The sequence below is a fragment of the Trifolium pratense genome, linkage group LG2, assembly GCF_020283565.1.
Source record: "Trifolium pratense cultivar HEN17-A07 linkage group LG2, ARS_RC_1.1, whole genome shotgun sequence".
NCBI classification, from domain to species: domain Eukaryota; kingdom Viridiplantae; phylum Streptophyta; class Magnoliopsida; order Fabales; family Fabaceae; genus Trifolium; species Trifolium pratense.
This window is the reverse complement of record NC_060060.1, coordinates 67,454,368-67,476,562: the sequence shown is the minus strand read 5'-3', so window position 1 is coordinate 67,476,562 and position 22,195 is coordinate 67,454,368. Positions and strand designations below refer to the sequence as shown.

Genomic DNA, 22,195 nt, shown 5'->3' with positions numbered 1-22,195 from the left:
GTATGAGTTAAGTTGGTTTATCGTTGTTCCAATGAGTTTCAAATTAATATAAATGACAAATTCAATAATAAAGTAGTTTATCCAACTCATAATCATGCCTTATTCACCGTCAATTGTTTTTCATGGTCAATTATATGTTGTCATTTCCAAAGTTATTTTAAAGAATGAGTTAAAGATATTGCTAACCAATGTTAACGAAGAAAATACCAAAGTAACTTCAAATGTGATGTATAAATAAATAAGTTTTTTAAATGTATAAACACATATTTAACATCTATATCACATTTAGATAATTTTTATTGTTACTATTATTTTGATAATACCAATTATTTCAATTTGAAATTAATACTTATACAAATAATTTTTTGACATTATAATATAAAATAGAGCATAAGACCCGTGCATCGCACTCCTAGATAGTTTTGGAATTGCCTATCTAAACCCTAATCCACAAACCAATGAAAACCTTTCATTTAGCCACATCATCCACTTACATCCATTAATGTGGGGTACTAATTGTAATTATTATTATTATTATTATTATTATTATTATTATTATTAATATTATTATTATTATTATTATTATTATTATTATTGTTTTGGGTTATTATTCATTTTAATTTTTTTGTGTTATTTTATTATTTTGTGTATTTTATTGTTTTTTTTTTCAAAATAGTTAATGTTTTTGTTAATAATCTTTTGTTCAATCTTTGTAAATATAAGGAGTTGGTCGATTGTCGGGACTACTTTTTTAATGTTAGTAAAAAAAATTAGATAAAATAAAATTTACTAATGGTTTTTTTTTTTTTTTTTTTTTTTTTTTTAAACTCAAAATAAATTATAGAAAAGAAAAGTGGAGTACAAAGAGGGGGGACCAAACCAAACCCTCAAACAACATTAACATATTCTAAAAAACGGGAGGCCGAGCCTATTTACTAATGGTTGTTATGCCATGTATGATAATAAAATACAATATAAATTACAATATAAAAAATCCTTGGATGATGTGGCTAGTCCCACACCCGTGCGATGCACGGGTATTATGCAGTATTTTATATTGTAATGTTGAAAAATTATTCGTATAAATTGAAACAATAAGTATTATGAAAATTATAATAATAACATCAATAACAACAAAATAATAATAATAAAAAAAAAGTGATGTAAATATAAGATAGATAATAAAGATGTGTTTATACATTTCGAAAAGATTACAATGAATCATATTGCATCTACCAAAATAAGTTGGTAATCCATAAATTGTCATGTCGCTATGAAAATGGTTTGTGGTGATACTCATACACTGTGCATTTGATTCTTAATTGGACACTATAATTCAATATATAATATAAAAGATTAATTAGTGCGTATAATTTAGTAAAACCTATTATTATTAGTTGAGTGGGTGTATAATGAAAAGTCATAGGTATATAAATGTAGGCATATGAAAAGTGTATAGAGATGACAATGATGTAAGTAGAAGTGATGTGGCATTATTGAGTGGTTTAATTAGATATAAGTGACTGACGTGAATTAGGGTTAGATTAGTGGTTGCACAACTATCTAGGAATTATATATATATATATATATATATATATATATATATATATATATATATATATATATATATATATATATATATATATATATATATATATATATATATATATATATATGTTTATACATTTAAAAAACTTATTTATACATCACATTTGAAGTAACTCTGGTATCTTCTTCATTAACATTGATTATCAATATCTTTAACTCATTCTTCAAAATAACTATGGAAATGATAACATATAATTGACCATGGAAAACAATCGATGTTGAAACATAAGTTTTTATTTATATTATAAATCTCATTGGAGGATTCTGAGTTTGATAAACTACTTCATTATCTCTTACCAAAAAACTACTGTATTATCGAAGTTGACATTTATATTAATTTGAAACTTATTGGAGCAAAGATAAACCAACTTAACTCATACTCAAATATCGAATATGATAAAAATCATACAGGGCATAACAACCATTAGTAAAATTTATTTTATCTATTTTTTTTTACTAACATTAGAAAGTAGTCATGACAATCGACCAACTCCTTATATTTATAAAGATTGGACAAAAGATTATTAGCAAAAACATTAACTTTTTTGAAAAAAAAGACAATAAAATACACAAAATAAAAAAATGAACAAAAAAATTTAAAATGAATAATAGCCCAAAATAATAATAATAATAATGATAATAATAATAATAATAATAATAATAATAATAATAATAATAATAATAATAATAATTACAATTAGTACCCCACATTAAATGGATGTAAGTGGATGATGTGGCTAAATGAAAGGTTTTCATTGGTTTGTTGATTAGGGTTTAGATAGACAATTCCACAACTATAATGTTTTTGTCCAATCTTTATAAATATAAGGAGTTGGTCGATTGTCAGGATTACTTTCTAATGTTAGTAAAAAAAAATAGATAAAATAAATTTTACTAATGGTTGTTATGCCCTGTATGATTTTTATCATATTTGATATTTGAGTATGAGTTAAGTTGGTTTATCTTTGCTCCAATAAGTTTCAAATTAATATAAATGTCAAATTCGATAATACAGTAGTTTTTTGGTAAGAGATAATGAAGTAGTTTATCCAACTCTCCAATGAGATTTATAATATAAATAAAAACTTATGTTTCAACATCGATTGTTTTCCATGATCAATTATATGTTATCATTTCCATAGTTATTTTGAAGAATGAGTTAAAGATATTGCTAATCAATGTTAATGAAGAAGATACCAAGGTAACTTCAAATGTGATGTATAATAAGTTTTTTAAATGTATAAACATTTATCTATCTATATCTATATCTATATATATAATTCCTAGATAGTTCTCCTACTATCCATCTTAACCCTAATCCACATCACTCATTTACATCCAATTAAATCACACAATAATGCCACATCACTTCCTTATATTATATCATTTTCATCTCTATTTTTTTTGTTTCCACATCACTTCCTTATATTTTTTTTTCAATATAATCAATATTATATCATTCTCATCTCTATTTTTTTTATATTATATCAGTCTCATAATAAATAATAAAGAATTATGCTTCTCCAATTATCCAAAAATTGATGTCACAAGATGTTACAATTTTCTACATTATTATTGAATTATACCTCTCCAATTATCCAAAAATTGATGTTGTGATGTTACATTTTTCTACATTATTATAACATTTCTTAGTGACAATGAAGATGAACATGGTTGGATTCTCTTTCAACATTTATCCCATTTAAATGTCAACCGTTTTCATAGAAACAACAAAGAGTTTATAATTTAGTCACACAAAAAAAAACGAAGATATACATTATTGACTTAATTACATTATAATTTTAGAGAAGAGTGAAGGTTATGCAAAAAGTTAGGTTATGAGATTGAAATATATAATAACCATTATCATTATCATATTTCATTCAATTTTAGTGTGTCGCCTATGCGTTGCACTATTGCATTGGCTGGCACACCCCACCAAAAAAATAAATATATTTCATTCATTTTTGATGGTCCGTACTCATTCTCTATACATATAGGTATATATATTGGTTGGAGGAAGTGATAAGTACATCACTTTTATATTATATCATTTTCATCTCTATTTTTTTTGTTTCCACATCACTTCCTTATATTTTTTTTTCAATATAATCAATATTATATCATTCTCATCTCTATTTTTTTTATATTATATCAGTCTCATAATAAATAATAAAGAATTATGCTTCTCCAATTATCCAAAAATTGATGTCACAAGATGTTACAATTTTCTACATTATTATTGAATTATACCTCTCCAATTATCCAAAAATTGATGTTGTGATGTTACATTTTTCTACATTATTATAACATTTCTTAGTGACAATGAAGATGAACATGGTTGGATTCTCTTTCAACATTTATCCCATTTAAATGTCAACCGTTTTCATAGAAACAACAAAGAGTTTATAATTTAGTCACAAAAAAAAAAACGAAGATATACATTATTGACTTAATTACATTATAATTTTAGAGAAGAGTGAAGGTTATGCAAAAAGTTAGGTTATGAGATTGAAATATATAATAACCATTATCATTATCATATTTCATTCAATTTTAGTGTGTCGCCTATGCGTTGCACTATTGCATTGGCTGGCACACCCCACCAAAAAAATAAATATATTTCATTCATTTTTGATGGTCCGTACTCATTCTCTATACATATAGGTATATATATTGGTTGGAGGAAGTGATAAGTACATCACTTTTATATTATTATTATTATTATTATTATTATTATTATTATTATTATTTTCATTTTATAATACTTATTGTTACAATTTATACAAATAATTTTTCAACATTATAATATAAAATACCACATAACACCTGTGCATCGCACGGGTGTGAGACTAGTATATATAAATCCTAGATAGTTATGAAATTGTCTATCTAAACCTAATCCACAAACCAATGAAAACCTTTCATTTAGCCACATCATCCACTTACATTCATTTAATGTGGGGTACTAATTGTAATTATTATTATTATTATTATTATTATTATTATTATTATTATTATTATTATTATTATTGGACCAAATTATTTTTTTTTTTTACTAACATTAGAAAGTAATCCTGACAATCGACCAACTCCTTATATTTATAAAGATTGGACAAAAGATTATTAGCAAAAACATTAATTTTTTTGAAAAAAAGACAATAAAATACACAAAATAATAAAATGAACAAAAAAATTTAAAATGAATAATAACCCAAAATAATAATAATAATAATAATAATAATTACAATTAGTACCCCACATTAATGGTTGTAAGTGGATGATTTGGCTAAATGAAAGGTTTTCATTGGTTTGTGGATTAGGGTTTAGATAGGCAATTCCAAAACTATCTAGGATTTATATATATAGACTCCTTATATTTATAAAGATTGGACAAAAGATTATTAGCAAAAACATTAATTTTTTTGAAAAAAAGACAATAAAATACACAAAATAATAAAATGAACAAAAAAATTTAAAATGAATAATAACCCAAAATAATAATAATAATAATAATAATAATTACAATTAGTACCCCACATTAATGGTTGTAAGTGGATGATTTGGCTAAATGAAAGGTTTTCATTGGTTTGTGGATTAGGGTTTAGATAGGCAATTCCAAAACTATCTAGGATTTATATATATAGATATTTTGTATAACATAAATGATGAAAAATAAATGAAAGGTTTTGATGCTGCCAACTAAGATGGGTTTTGATGAATAATGCAGCCAGCTACCAAAACTGTAATGCTTATGAAGTTAAAATTTACCCCAAATAAATTGACAGTGCTTGGTTGCTTGTGAAAGGAAAAGTGATTAAGCATTTTCAAATCCCCGTATTTCCCTTTAGATATTTGATTATAAACCAGTTCTTTAGGTCTTAGTTGATTTAAGAGTCTATTATACATATATTAATATTATATTTATTTGTTTGTTTCAGGCTGTTTTTTGGAACTGGTGAAGGTGCCAAGGGTGGAGTCAAAATTAAGAGTATTCGCTTTCAAAATTCAGGCTCAGGTTTATTGGTGTTTTTACCATTTTTCTTTGTTTCGTGGATTTGGTATTTTCCTTCAGTTATCATATTTTCCTTTCCTCTTTATGCAGGTTACAAAATTTAGGAAGAGTTTAAACACCGTGAACTCTGGCGGTGAAGAGGTACTTTGCTTTTGCAACTACTAACACTATGCTGTTTGTATTTCTTTGACTTTATGCATTTTTTCTTGGTTATAGCTCCGAAAAGTGACAAACTAAAGGACATCATGAAGAAAATATTTGTTTTGTGTAATACATTGAATCAGGGAACACCAAGAGGTAAGTCTTTTTTAGTTGTGGTAATACTTATCATTACTTGTTTCTGGACATGGTAGACGTAGACTTGATGGTGCTAGCTCTATTTTTAACATTTTGATAATCACTGGCTTTTCCTATTTATCGTTGGAAAAAACTTTTATGACGTTCTATTAGGATTTTTTATCATGTTGATCATCTCACCATTAATATTTATTGAATCCTTATCCCACTTATGTATTTTTGAAGTTTAAACCCCTAATGAATTTTAATAGAGAGATGATGAACATAACCCTCTCATGTTTGATTCAAACATGAGAGGATACAAATCCATTCTATTAGATCTTCTCTTATGGATTTAAGTTGGGTAAAAATTTTATGAGATTCTATTAGGATTTTTTATCATGATCTCACCATTAAACTTTATTGAATCCTTATCCCACTTATCTATTTTTGAAGTTTAAACCCCTAATGAATTTTAATGGTGAGATGATGAACATAATCCTCTCATGTTTGATTCAAACATGAAAGAATCCAAATGACCAAATCCATGCTATTAGATCTTCTCTTATGGATTTAAGTTGGGTAGTCTTTTAAAGCTCACTGACACTCGTGCTTCTAACAATAAGATGACACTGATGCACTATCTTTGCATGGTATGACTTACTGAGTATCAATTGCTATAAACAAATATATCATGTGATTGCTAACCCTTTTTTGTGCAGTGACAAACAAGGAGTCTTTAAATAGTCACCAATAGTATGAATTCAAGACACTAAATTTAAGGTATAGCAACATATTTGTTACCAACTTTTTCTTTACCTTTTTAGACTGAGATTTTATCTTTGGTGTCTATCTATTTTTTGCAAACCCCAAAACTGTGAAGCTAGATAGGTTGAAACAAAAGGGTAAGTGAGGAAAGTTTAATCAACTTTGTGGTTTATTGATGAGTTTGTAATTTATCTAATCAGTGAGGTTATGTCTTCTTTGTTTTTTTCGATCAATCCACTACTTTAATTGCTTTGGTACATTAGAACACATTTTGGCAAATTCATTCTCTCCAAAATTTTCCATTGCTTTCCAATTCCATGATTTTGTAAAAAGTGATTTTTCTAATTTGTTATTTTTATCTATTTGTTAATGAATTAGGTTGAGTTACGTTAAAATATATGATCTAGATTCTGGTTGTTTGGTTGTATTGTGTAAGATTCAGACAATCTTCAAATGTTTCTCCCATTTTATGCAAGACCAGATAATGTTATGCCTTCCCTTGGTTTCAACTGGCAGTAGCTCTAGGTGAAATTCTAAATCATCTATAATGCTTAAATCAAGATCAACTAATAACAATCTTCAAGTATCATGACTTTTTTGGCCTTCCATTTTAACACCAGTTATTGTGTAAGTAGGAAATGAAGAACATAAACTTAATTATATTGCCTTGCTGTGGTTCACAAACAATTATTGTTGTTCACTGTTGACTTTTATTGACTCCTATTTTCTCATTTTATTTTTTCTTTGTTTCACACACACACACACACACAGTTTAATTAATTTAATTAATTAATGTGTTTGTTTATGCAGGGAACAAGTAATGAAATTATAAAGAGGGTTCATGTGTGTCCTGAATCTTTATGTGTTCATCATAACCCTCTGCAAGAGCACTTGGTGATCTTATTGGTATTAAAAAGCATTTTTGTTGGATAAGTGTTTTAAGAAATATGTTGTTCAAGAATACAAATGTGACTGTGGAATAGAGGAGGAATAGAGAAATAAAACTTATGATATGAGGTTTGTACTTAGGAATTTGTAAGAATGTGACATTAGTGGTAGACAGGTACTAACATAGGCTTTGGTAGAAAGGTAAAAAATGCACTCCTTTTCAAATTTGATTTTGAGAAAGCTTTGTGCTTTGATACACTGAAACTTTCTTAAGCTCACTCTAACTCAACTTGATTTCCCTCTCAAGACTATTAATCTTATCATGATCTGTACTACCACTTCTAACTTGGTGTTAAACTTGATAGATGAATAAAGAGAAGGTGGATAGTTTTTCTCCCTATAGAGGACTAAGACAACAGATCTATGTCCCCCTATCTCTTTTATGTGTGGAAAAACTTGATCTTGTCATCCAAGAGAAGGTCCAACGGAAAAAATGGAAGCTGGTCAAGTCTCCAAACATGGTCCATCTATTTCTCACATTTTATTTATAGATGGTTGCCTTTTGTTTACTCAAGCTAAGACCTCTCAGATCAAACAATTTTGTCTAGCTTATGGGTTAGAAGTTATATTCGCGAGTCCTGGTTTTTTCCTTATTCTAATTCAAGTCATGTAAAAGTATCTACATAATATGCTTCTTTTATTGACTTTCATCATACTTATAATATTGGCAAATATTTAGCATTCCCTCTATTATCTGGCCGAATAAAGAAACAAGATTTTCACTATATTCTTGATAGAATTCAATCTAGATTAACAGGTTGGAAGAGTAGACTTCTTAATAGAGCTGGAAGAGTGATCCTTATTAAATCACTCATCACCTTTATTCATGTCTACTTTATACGGGACTTGTGGATTTCAACTGGAGTGTGAAACAATTTATTTCGGGAGGCAATATTGGTTATTGGAAAATTGGAAGACTGTCACACTACCTAAGAAGCAAGGAGGTCTTGGCATATGTTCAGCTAGAAATACTAGTATTTCCTTGCTGTAAAAGAATGTTTGGGATCTAATTCATTCTCCCAGCAAATTGTGGGTGCAACTACTTTTGGCTTATGTGCAAATTCACATATCCTTAATGTTCAACCTTCCAGTGGCACTTCATATGCGTGGTAGTTTATTACCAAAACGGTGGTAGCTAAGTTTAAATTCAGAATTGGAAATAGACATGTCTCAGTCTAATAATAATATTTACATTTGTTAGTTGAGTTACGCCCTTTGGAATATGTAAATTTTTTGATTTAAAAAAATATTGTCAATCTACATAATCTGAAATTTATTTCTAATTAATTAAATTGTCATTAAAAACATTTCGGGTTGGGTAACCAAAAAAAATTATTCATATTGGTATACTATGCAAACAAATGTATAAAATATCGGTAAATAAATAAAGTTATGACGATGCCATTTTTTTTATTAATATTTATGCTATGTAAAAAAAAAAAACTTTTTTAATACATAATGATTATTAACCCCGTGCATCAGCACGGGTCTTACACTAGTTACTAAAATCAGCAAAAAAAATTAAAACTTATCCAACCACCATTTAAAGGAATAAAATTGAAAAATGATTTTAAATTAAGCTTCATTATCTTCACAAAAGAAGAAGAAAGAAACAAAAATTGATCGGTTTTATAGAAAGGAATCTTGCTTCATAGTTTCAGTGTTGTAATATCGTGCACTTAGTTGCTTCTTCCGGTCACACTTGTATGCTTCCTCCAATTAATTAATCCCTGAAGCAAATTTGAAACATAGGATAGAAAGGTTTAATGGTTGAACCAAAAGTTCATATTTCCATTAGTCCATGCTTTGGGCCTACAAAGTAGAAAACAAGCAAAATGTATTAAGAAAGCACTAGAAACTTTGCATACAAGCAAAATTATTATAAGAGAAATAAACTACTAAATCTATGCATATTTTAGAGGTGTCAGACTTTCGTTCTCGTCACAAGAAAAATTCGAACATCACAATGTCCGGTAGATAAATGGAGACTGACAATGCATTTTAAAGTCTTCAACCTAGGCATGGCAACAGAACCCGTACCCGCGGGTACCCGCCCGAACCCACCCCGAGTTTGACGGGGAAAAACCGATTTGACTGGGTTTGGGTTCGGGTTTGAGTTTTCCCCGATTACAAAACATGGGGATGGGGCGGGTAACGGAGATATTGGTACCCACCCCGAACCCGCCCGTTTATATAAAATTACTATATTACCCCTATTTATTTATAATGTCACAAATCATATAACTCATTTCTCGCTTCCCAATTCCCACTTCACGTCTTTGCCACTTCCCACCTCCACCTAATTCTCTTTCTCACTTCCAATAATTTCACTTCCCAACAAGCAGTAATGATTCCTTCTCTCTCAATTCCATTCCAAACTTTTCAAGTTCTACACATCTTATATTGCTATGTTTCATTTATGGTTTTGATAATTTTGGTTTGATATTTTGGAATATCATTTCATTTGTATGTTTAATGCATTGAAATTTTGGTTTGAACTTCATTATTTGAAACTTTTTGTATTGTATGTATGTCAGCGTTCGGGAAAATTTTGGGTTCGGGTAAGGTTCAGCAGGACAGGGCAAGGTTCGGGGATACCCGAACCCATTTGGGACGGGGTTTGGGTTCAATTTTTCATCCCCGTCGGGTAATGGGTGGGGAACGGGTATTTATCAATGATTCGGGTATGGGGAACGGGGAAGGTAAAAACCGTACCCGCGGGTACCCATTGCCATGCCTACTTCAACCTAGGCATGGAGGTAACTATTCTAGAATGAGCCAAATCCCACCCGCAAACTGGACCAGGTTACCGGATCAATACTTGACAAAATGAACCATACGGTAGACACACACTGAAAACAGGTGATCATCGCTTGGTAGGGACACATGGGCCGCCTTATAAAGTCGCTCTGCCATTAGACAACGACTGTCTCAATCACAGGTGCACATAAACATGTTCTAGGTTCTTACTACCCTAATTCTTCTCCTAATTAAACCTACCAAAAAGGCTAGGTCAGATATGTCATAGGCACTATTTGGTAAATTCAATAAGCTAGCTTATAGCTTATTGGACTAGCTTATAAGCTTGTTTGATAAAAATGTGAAGTGTTTGGTAACGAGCTTCTCTAACTAGCTTATAGCTTTTTGCATTTTTCCCATTTTTACCTTTATTATTTTGATTTATTATTTCTTTATTTTTTTTTAAATATAATAACTACCCACTAACCATACCCACTAACTAACCATATACTAGTACTTTTATGTCATTTTGTACTTACAATAGCTAAATTTACCAAACACTTTAATTTTATTCTACTAGCTTTTCACCTATAAGCTATCAGTCATCAACTATAAGCTAGCTTTTCAGCAAGCTATCAACTAACTTATAGCTTATTTTTACCAAACAGAGCTTTAACCCAAAATATATATCTCACATTTGGCGCCTACTGACTTGATCATCCAAGTGTGAGCAAGTATCATCTCTTCTTTTACAGCGGGATTCCACCGTCAACAATTACAGCAACTCGCTACCAATCTATCATTCAAATCTCATATTTTAGAGATGATCCAATCTCTTTTTGCATCAAGATAAACATATAAAGTTGTAAATCGTGGTCAGGGACGGATTCAAAGGGGGGCAGGCAGTGGCCAAGGCCCCCCCTCCCCCTCATATATGTTTATAATATGTATATTATTATGTCTCAATTATCTATCTATAACACTTTTGTTTAGTATTATGAATTATACTATGGTAAAAATAAATGACTAACATAAAATATATCGGTCCTTAAATATATGAAATATTAATTGTCAAATAAAGTGTATTGAAATTACAAAATATTCTCAAATATGTCTATTATTAGTAATTTTTGGACAAACTGACTAGCATAAAACATATTTGAGGACCAAACTAACAAAGGAAAAATAAATTTGAAAATCAAAATGACTAACAAAAAATATGTTTAAGGCTCAAAATAATTATTCTTATTTCCGGCCCCCCGTGCAATAAGTTTCTGGATCCGTCCCTGATCGTGGTGCTAAATTTTTTGTAAAAATAAAGGACTAAATTGAGTAACATTGTTCAACTTAAGAGATTAAATTGAGGGAGACTTACAATTTTAAGAACTAAAAAAAAATAATGATCGTCTTTTATGTTTAAGAGTTAGTTCAACTAGCAATACAAAAATTGTTAGATTCAACATACTCACCTTGATTCAAATTCTACCACACATTTGTATGTTTTAAGTATGTTTTAATTTCTGATAGTGTTTTATCACTTCTAACTCACACATACTTTACACTGTGTTTGTGTAGGTAGATTTACAAAAGAGAGAATAAGAAATAGAGAGATAACAAAGAAATTAGTTATTTTTATGGTTTGAATGAGGAGAGAAATAAGGAAAGAGAGAAATATAATAGTTAATAACTGCCAAAAATAAATCTTTTCTATATTAGGAGAGATTTGTGTGACAAGAAGTGAAATAAATAATTTTACAACAATATCCTCATTCAACTAATTTATTTTCTCGTAGAAAAGGGTAAATTTATTATTTCCTCATTTTTATTAATTTCTCTTTTCTCACTTTTCTATTCATCAAAACCATATAAAATTGGGTGTTGTTAACATGTGCATATAGGACACATATTAAAGTATCTATAATTAGAAATTTACATTTAATATTACAAACAAATTTAATGCTTAAAAGATATAATATACATATTTTCAAGAGAATATTTCTATATTTGTATTGTTAACATGTGCCTTAAGTGCACATGTTAACATTTGCCTATAAAATTTATATCCAATTTCTCTTCTATCTCTCTTCTCTCTTATTTCTCTCTTCCCTATCTCTTTGACATCCAACCATAGTGTTAAAGTCCAGAATTTTAATAGGAGGAAAGTGTATACCCTAATGATTAAGAAAGAATTGAAGAAATGTTTGTTTATATAGTAGTTGAATTGGTATACTCAGCCGCAAAAAGGGGTAGATGTGCAAGTGCAACCATGAATCATACTCAGATCTAGAAGGTGAGGTAGATCTACTGCCACTACTACAAAGCATTGACGTAAAAAAGAATGGAGCGCGCCGACTTCATGTTTGACCTTTCTTTTAACATTGGTCTTGGTCCATAGTATTTTCTAATGGGCCCATTCTGCTGGAATTAAAATCACACTAGTCATGACAGGAGTAGCTAGTATTGAACTTTGGGAAATTATTACTAGTAGTATAAAATCAGAAGATTCATTGGATTCAGATTAATTAAATGATCATAACATGCTTCTAGTTTCTTTTGGCCAATTGTAAACTACTCGAACGATGCAAAACGGCCAACTCTTTTATCTCTATTAATTGCTGCAATTATAGTATCTACGATCGCAGATCTTAAGAACTTGACTTTGTATTAAGTTAATCGCCATGAGTCTAAATGAAAGCATCTACTACTAAACATAACTAAACTGCTTTTTGCTTATACTCCGGACTAGGGTTGGGAACAGGCCAGGCCAGGCCAGGCCTTGACAGACCTGAGCCTGGCCTATGATTTTTTTTCAGGCCTGAGCCTGGCCTGCGGCCTATCAAATGTTAATTTTTTTGGCCTGGCCTGAGCCTTTTAAAAGCCTGGTCTGGCCTTGTAGCCTGTTTAAAAGCCTGTGTTACATTAAAGCTCATCTATATAGTTTTTTTAAATAGGCTAAACAGGCCTTAAAAAGTTCACATTTAAATTTTTATAATTTCTACAACATTAAGAAAAAGCTAATAATATGATTAACACAATAATTAAACACTAATAAAATAACAAATACGATTACGAAAAATAATAATTATTATAAATAATATTTTTTTATAAGATATAAATAATAATATTATATAAATAATAATTATTATAAACAGGCCGGCCTATCAGGCTTCGTAGGCCTTTTTAGAAGCCTAAGCCTGACATTTTTAATAATCAGGCCAGGCCAGGCCAGGCTTATACAGGCCAGGCCGAAGGCTAGGCATGGCAACAGAACCCGTACCCGCGGGTACCCGCCCGAACCCACCCCGAGTTTGACGGGGAAAAACCGATTTGACTGGGTTTGGGTTCGGGTTTGGGTTTTCCCCGATTTCAAAACATGGGGATGGGGCGGGTAACGGAGATATTGGTACCCACCCCGAACCCGTCCCCGAACCCGCCCGTTTATATAAAATTACTATATTTTGGAATATTGGTTTGTACCGGTACTATTTTATGGTTTTGATAATTTTGGTTTGATATTTTGGAATATCATTTCATTTGTATGTTTAATGCATTGAAATTTTGGTTTGTACTTTATTATTTGAATTTTTTTGTATTGTATGTATGTTAGCGTTTAGGAAAATTTAGCGTTTAGAAAAATTTTGGGTTCGGGTAAGGTTCAGCAGGGCAGGGCAAGGTTCGGGGATACCCGAACCCATTTGGGTATACCCGAACCCATTTGGGACGGGGATTGGGTTCAATTTTTCATCCCCGTCGGGTAATGGGCGGGGAACGGGTATTTATCAATGATTCGGGTATGGGGAACGGGGAAGGTAAAAACCGTACCCGCGGGTACCCATTGCCATGCCTACCGAAGGCCCCTGTAGGCCGCCTGGCCTATTCCCAACCCTACTCCGGACACAATTATAAGAAAAAAATACTTTTTAGATTCATTGAAAATGTCATCTAGTCAATAATATAGATTGGATACATTATTTTTTCAATTAATCTAAAAAGTGTTTTTTGCTTATAATTGTGTCCGGATAGAGTACTAGCAAACAAGGTAGTTAATTGAATTTATAGTGTTTGGCAAAATTAGCGGCTTAACTAGTTTATAACTATGAAATGACATAAAAAAATGTTTAATTAATATTAGAGATATAGTTAGTTGCTCTAATTACTAGTTAGTTAGTCTAGTTAGTTAACCTATAAATAAGCTTTTAGACTAGTCATTTGCACATAACTTTCTTTCATAATTGTAATTCTACTCATTACTGTCAATACAAGTTTTTTAGCTTTTCTTTCTACTTTTCTATTATGGATGACAATGGATGCCCACAGGTGCGGGTTTGATACTGCACAAACCTACATCTGAAATTACCACCCGAACCCAAGCTCAAACTCAAAAGTTGTTATGGTGGGAAAATAACACTCACACACCCACACCCGTTGACTTCGGGTTTTTCCACTCAAACACAAACCCGCAATGAGAAAACGCATAATTAATTACATGTTCAAACCTGACCCGAATTATATTTCATAAAATGCAAAATGTAGCATAGTTTATCAATATAGTTTGCAAATGACAATACAATAATAATATAGTTTGGTAAACCTCTTCAAGATAGACTTTCAAGAAATTAAATTACAATTAAAATTAAGGTCGATCCAAGGAAATTCAAACACAAGCATTCCATCAGCAAACTCTCTCAAACTAGGTGATTTAATATATATATATATACACACGGGTGGATGTTCGGGTTTCGGGTGTGGGTTTGAGTTAACCCAAACCCACGCCCATATATTCGGGGTGTCACCCGAAGCCAAACTCATTCAACTCGGATTTCGTTCATTGACTTGAGTTTGAGTTCGGGCGAGTCTATCGGATTTGGGTTTTCCTATAAACATATTACGCATGTTACCAAACAATACTTAGAAATCATTGGCATAATTGTATTTATTTATGCTCTCTTATGAACATTAGAATTTATCATATTTTTAGGGAAAGAAATTGCTGTGTTGATAAGCTCACAAATTTTAGTTTAAATTCTCTAGAAGATCATTGGTGGGAGAATATTCATAGTTTCATTGCCGAAGATTTTTTTCGCAATAGGACGGCTTTTCCGTCTTATAGATTCAGTTGATTATTTTTAGTGGGTTTTGACATAAACCCCCAATGTTCAGTTGCTTCAATTTCAATAAATTTTGTGTATGATACTGCAAATGATTGGTGATAACATAATCGGGATGTCAAGTTTCTACGATTGATCCACTATCCTTTACGTAGTAAATAAATAAAGGGTAAATAGTGTTATACCCCCCTGCAAAATAGGCGAGTTTTGCGTTACCCCCCCTGCAAAATATTTTTTTGAGATTACCCCCCTGCAATGTCAAGATTCTTTGTGTTACCCCCCTGGCTTAACAAGTGGGCATATGACATGGAAGAATCTTGACGTGGCATGACACGTGGAAATTAATTTATTTTTTTATTTATTTTTAATTGCCAACTCATTAATTAATGTGAGTTTTTAATTAAAAAAATGAAAAAAAAAACTTAAAAGTTGTTATATTTTTATGAACTTACTTAAAAGAAAGTTTTGTTTTTTTTTTTTTGACTAAAAGTTGTTATTATATATATAAAAAAAAATTCTTATATATATATATATATATAATAACTAATAATAGAGTAACAAAAAAAAAAACGAAGATGAAAAAAAACTAATAATAATAATAGTAACCAAAAAACTAATAATAATAATAGTAACCAAAAAACTAATAATAATAATAATAACTAATATTATTATTAGTTAAAATATGTGATTGCAGTTTTTTTTTTTTTGGTTATATTAGTTAAAATATGTGATTGCAGTTTTTTTTTTGGTTACTCTATTATTATTAGTTATTATTATTATTATTATTAGTTTTTTTGTTACTATTATTATTATTAGTTTTTTTTCATCTTCGTTTTTTTTTTTTGTTACTCTATTATTAGTTATTATATATATATATATATATAAGAATTTTTTTTTATATATAATAACAACTTTTAGTCAAAAAAAAAAAAAACAAAACTTTCTTTTAAGTAAATTCATAAAAATATAACAACTTTTAAGGTTTTTTTTTCATTTTTTTAATTAAAAACCCACATTAATTAATGAGTTGGCAATTAAAAATAAATAAAAAATAAATTAATTTCCACGTGTCATGCCACGTCAAGATTCTTCCATGTCATATGCTCACTTGTTAAGCCAGGGGGGTAACGCAAAGAATCTTGACATTGCAGGGGGTAATCTCAAAAAAATATTTTGCAGGGGGTAACGCAAAACTCGTCTATTTTGCAGGGGGTATAACACTATTTACCCATAAATAAACGAGGACAATGTGACATCAATGCAATTATGATCTATGAATGCGAAACTAGTCAATGCGAATGTGCACCAATTGCTTGATTTATTAAATTATCATAAGCTTATACTAGCAGCAAATAATAATATTATGAGTGGGTCATGTAACCGTCGTTTCACCCTCAACTCTCAAGTTAAAATATGTAGCTTATTCCATTTCCATCAACAAAGTAGATAAATTAAGAATCTCATCTTACCGACATGTATTTCGAGGGTTTTATAAAAATAAATTTGATTTTTAGAGTTGTCATTTTGAAGGACAACCAATTTTATAAAAATAAAATAGGGGTTTTATTGTTGATTTGATGTCGTAGAAATAGTTTAGGACATTATTAAGATTCAAATACATATTTATTTTTTTAATCGTGTAGAGCCCATTTTAGGCTGACATCGTCACATTACAATCTTCTCCATCCCATATTTAGTGGAGTTTTTGCATCCATAAAAATCAAACCATATACTTTGGAGTTAAAGTCATGTTCAATTCATTCTCACTATCAATTGGGCTACTAGCTGGGTATCACTACACGTCAACTGCAAAAACTAATATTTTGAAATTTTATATGACTCGAATGGATGACAAACTCTCTACAAGAGTTTAACACTGATGCATTCTAAAAACAGAAATCAAATACAAAATTTTAATTATTTAAAAGAGACTCGTTGATCTCATATGAGCCACCAGTATAACAAAATACATTAGATACTAATACAATTTCATCACATCCCTTTCCATCATTAATTTTCTAAGGAAATAAAGTCATTCTTTTATGCCTTGTTATTAGCTTTGACAAGCTGGCATATACCCCTTATAAAAGTAGAGATAGATCCATATGAGAAAAGTGTCATGTGCCATTTTAATCACACATGTTCCATTCCATAGGACACAATTAGTTGGCTATCTTTTTCAATGTTGTGGTTTATTAATTGGGTGCCTTCTTAATCAATCTTAGGTACCTTTCTTCTTCCTTTGCTGAAGTTCTTAGCTACCTTTAATATATATCCTACTATTCTATTCTGTTTATGAATTATGATTATGGTATGATATGGTTATTTGCTTTCAGAATGTACAGAGAGAATTCCTGTAAAAAAAAAAAATGTACAGAGAGACTTTAATACGGATAGAAAATCCACCGATAGAGTTAAATGCGTTCATTTATTATTTCTAATCAAAGTTAAGTTCACACACCAATCGGTAGTTGGTTCAGAGTGGTGATTGATGCTGAACTTGAAAGGGAGGACTACAGTTTGATCCCCGCAACTACGATCGGGAAGAGACTGAAACCACTTGATGCCAGAATTGTTACCCGAACCAGATTAAACTGGTGATGAAAGAAAAAAAATATAAGTTCACACAGCACAGTTGTGTGGAAGCTGCACCGGAATTTATTTCTTGACGTAATTAGGATTTCTTTGTGCGTATCCACTAATCCCTCAAATTTTATACAGTAGGATTTAAAGTGGGTGACAAGTTCTTAAAATTTTTAATATTGTTGTGCCTAAACTATAAATGTATGATGATTTAACTAGCGAAAACATGACATGGAGATTGTGTATTTTTAATTCCAAACTGCTTGTTTTAATAATTTTTTTTTAATTATATGATATTGGCACGAAGTTTTCACTACTATTAGTTATAACTAATATTTGTTGGGGAGCATGTGAGCTAGCTAGAAATTGAAACCTTGGCTATATGTTTTAAAGTGACCAAGACATTTATCATTTAGACCAAATTATTGTTGGTTATTAATATTTTTTTTTTATTTTTTAGAAAAAATAAATGGCATGGACACTATGTGTTATTCAATCTAAATTTATATTGTAGTTTTATTTATTTTATTTAATCGAGTATTTATAGCGTAATATTTGTTTTGATTTAAAATCTTACTAATATAAAATTAAGTGATTGTTTATCAAACTAAGAGAATTTATTAAATTATTTAAGTATCAATGATGATCAAATAAAATTAGAGATAAAAAGTGTTTTTGACAAGGATAAAACAAGAGATAAAAAATCAATATAGTGTGGCACAACTGCACAAGTGGTAGATACTTGAGTTTTTTAATCATTTGGTCTTGGGCTCGATCTCCGACAATTGTGTATGGAGAAATATTTGTTGGGAAATGTCAACCCTTTAAATGGATCTCAATTACCTGTTTTTGACGGTGATAAAATAAGAGATAAAAAGATTCACAAAAAAAAAAGAGATAAAAAGTGCAATTAAGGATCAATAATGAATGAGTCTAATAGCATCTCCAATGGTTATAACACTTTGGGTATCATACATTACTACTAACAAGTGATCTCTACAATGTCTTGTAATACTTATGCAACTCATAAATATTTTGTTCCAATGGTGATACTACTTTGAGTATCATACATTATTAACAAATGATCCCTTCTATATTTATATTTTTAACTTAAAGTGATGATATTAAAATGATGATACGAAACCTTAAATAAAATACCGTATCATCAATTATGATACCCTTTATGTCAAGTCATGGAACTCCAATAACAAAAAAATGTACAGATCATTAGTCTATGATACTCTCGGGGCCGTTTATAAGATTTTGGTGGCCTAAGGGCAAATTTACAATGTGGGCCCTAATTAATAATTGTAGTATAAAAAATTTGAATTCTAAAAAAACATTAAACTTTTTATTTAATATCAAAATACTCTTTAAAAACAATTCTTACCACATTTTCTAAATGTAATCATGCAAAGTCACTAATAATTGTGTTTACATCGATATGTTATATAAGAAAAAACTATAGGGGTGACCGATAAGTAGCAGACTTGCAAAGAGGAAAAGAATGTAGAGAGGAAAAGAATGAGTGTGTGTTGATATGTAGCAAGAATGCAAGAAGAAAAGAATTTGCATATGTGTAGTGATGAGTAGTACAAAAGCGGTTTGACAGAAAAGTAAGAGATACATACACATAGAGAATTTGATCATTGATACTTACATATCATCGTATCAATTCACTAATTATCAACCATGTCAAATATAATTGTACCAAAGTTCATCATTGATACTTAATACAATTATATGTTCACCGAGAGAATAAGAAGCGGCAGACAAAACTAAGAATTTCGTATTTATTTTTGTTGGGCTTATTAGTCCCCTAAAAAATTATTTTGGACCCAAATTTTAGACTTATATTTATGGAGGCGGTCACCCTCTTCGCCCTCTCCTCAGATACGATCCTAGATACTCTCTTTGATACTCTTATTGGAGATGCTCTAGGTAGTAATAAATTTGGACTCTCTAAGTAGATAGTTTGGGGTTTGATTTCTATTTTATAGGTATGACAAAGTTTTGGTAGATTTTCCAAGCTTTGGCTATCATGAAACACCTAGTCACATCTTTCACGGTGCACGACTAAATTTTAAAGGTAGATTAAAATATTCTATAAAATATTGTTATGGTTTATCCCACACCTGATTATTTTACACTTTCTCCATTTTTTCGTCCTTTCCTCCCAGCTCTTCTGTCACAACAACTGTGCCTCCACAACTTTACACTCTTCCACCTCACTGCGAAGCCTCCACCACTTTGATCTTTATCCTCAAAAACTTGTAATTTTTAACAAGATTTCATAGATCTGGACATTGGTACTCACATGAGACGTTTAATGATTTATTTTAATTTTTTTAACGAATTTTTGATGATTTTTTTTTAAAAATAAGAGGTGTTGGCCGCCATTAATGGTTGGAAAGAAGGAGATCGCCGGTGAAGTTCTTAAGGTATCGCATATTTCTGTTGGAAATTTCCGTGCGGTGATGTTTTTGTTATGGAGGAGCTCTTGCTCCGTCCACCGTCATGTTGCCATTGGTGCACATGATCTCCAGCAAATCGCACGGCAAAGACAGTGATGTTTAATTTATCTCTGTTAAACTTAAGAAACTAAGAAGATACTGTAATAATTAAAGAATAAAAAAAATGTCAATAAAGAATGAAAAAAATGTGCACCATCGTTGCCTAGATTGGGAGGATGGAAGAGGAAGAGGAAGAGAAGAGAGTGGATTTGGTGTGTAGGGACTACCAGAATATTTGGTGGACTTTATTATCTAATGGTATGAAATGGTCTTGCACGATGCACTATTTAGGTGACTTGTTCACATTAGAACTCGCCGATTTTCCAACAATGTTAACAACGGTGAAAATTAAAAAAGATGGAAGATTTTTCAACGGTGGTGACAACTAAAAAGGAAAATCCTTTCGTCATCAACTGTTCATTATCACATAGGACAACTAACAAAGAAAATGTAATTAATATTTGTTTGCTTGTCCTAGAACTATTTTCATTTATTTTTGACAAAATTCATTTCATTTATTTTTTTAATAACTAATAGCCAATGAAAATTACTCACTCCGTCCCTTTTTATAAGAATTTTAAAAAAAATATGGGTATTAAGTAAAATTGTTGGAATAATAATTTTGTTTAAATTTAATATTTGTTTGCTTGTCCTAGAACTATTTTCATTTCATTTATTTATTTGTTGATTTTTGACAAAATTCATTTCATTTATTTTTTAATAACTAATAACCAATGAAAATTACGCCCTCTGTCTCTTTTTATAAAAACTTTTTCAAAAACCATGTGCATTAAGAAAAGTTGTTGGAATAATAATTTTGTTTGACTTGTGTGATACTATTACTAATTTTTTCTTTATATAGAATGTATTAAGGGTCCGTTTGGATTAGCTTATTTTTGCTTATGCAAAACAACTTATAGAAATACATAAATTTTTATGTATTATTATAAGTTTGTCAAGGTAGTTTATTAAAAAAAAAAAGAAGGTAGTTTATGATAAAATTGTTTATAAAAATACAATTTTCACCAGCGAAAACTTATAAAATAGCGTAAAACCTAATTTATATTGTATAAGCTGTTTGCATAAACTCAAAAATAATGAGGGATATATTTGGAAAAAGAGTAACAATTGCATTTGGAAATTTGTAGAGGATCTTATATTTAGGGACAAACTTTTTTTGCAAAAAGTTCGTATAATTAGAGACAGAGGAAGTAATTTTACATTTTTCTATAAAACTTATTTTATGAAAAATTAAATAAAAAACATACACTAAATTATGATATTTTTGCTTTTTTAATAGAGTTTAATTGATATGCACTGACGATGTAAAATAGTTTTACACGATCGTCCAATAAATAACCATCATTTTGCCATGTCAAGTCAAGAAAGTGGGGTGAAGTGAGGTCCCACCGAGGTCCCCCGAAAATAGTAAATTACTAATATACCCTTGATTTTATTATAAAATAAACAATTATACTATGTATATATTTAGTTACGCGTCCAAATGCAAAATGTAAGCGCTAGCCTAGTGCCTTGTAGCATGCCATAACATACTCAGGTTGTGAGTTCAAATCCTGCAAAGCATGTTTTTAACATTTTGTTCTTTTTTCTTCTCTTTTCTTCGGTTTGTTCGATTT

The 22,195-nt window shown here is 30.0% G+C and overlaps 1 long non-coding RNA gene across 1 annotated transcript; it reads left to right on the top strand.

The window, feature by feature from the left end:
• The first annotated feature begins 5,326 nt into the window (after nucleotides 1-5,326).
• On the top strand, nucleotides 5,327-8,298 carry LOC123909579. The gene is made up of 5 exons (XR_006809965.1): nucleotides 5,327-5,626; nucleotides 5,714-5,764; nucleotides 5,840-5,920; nucleotides 6,622-6,682; nucleotides 7,478-8,298. It is a non-coding gene; the product is annotated as an uncharacterized LOC123909579 (long non-coding RNA).
• The last annotated feature ends 13,897 nt before the right edge of the window (nucleotides 8,299-22,195 follow it).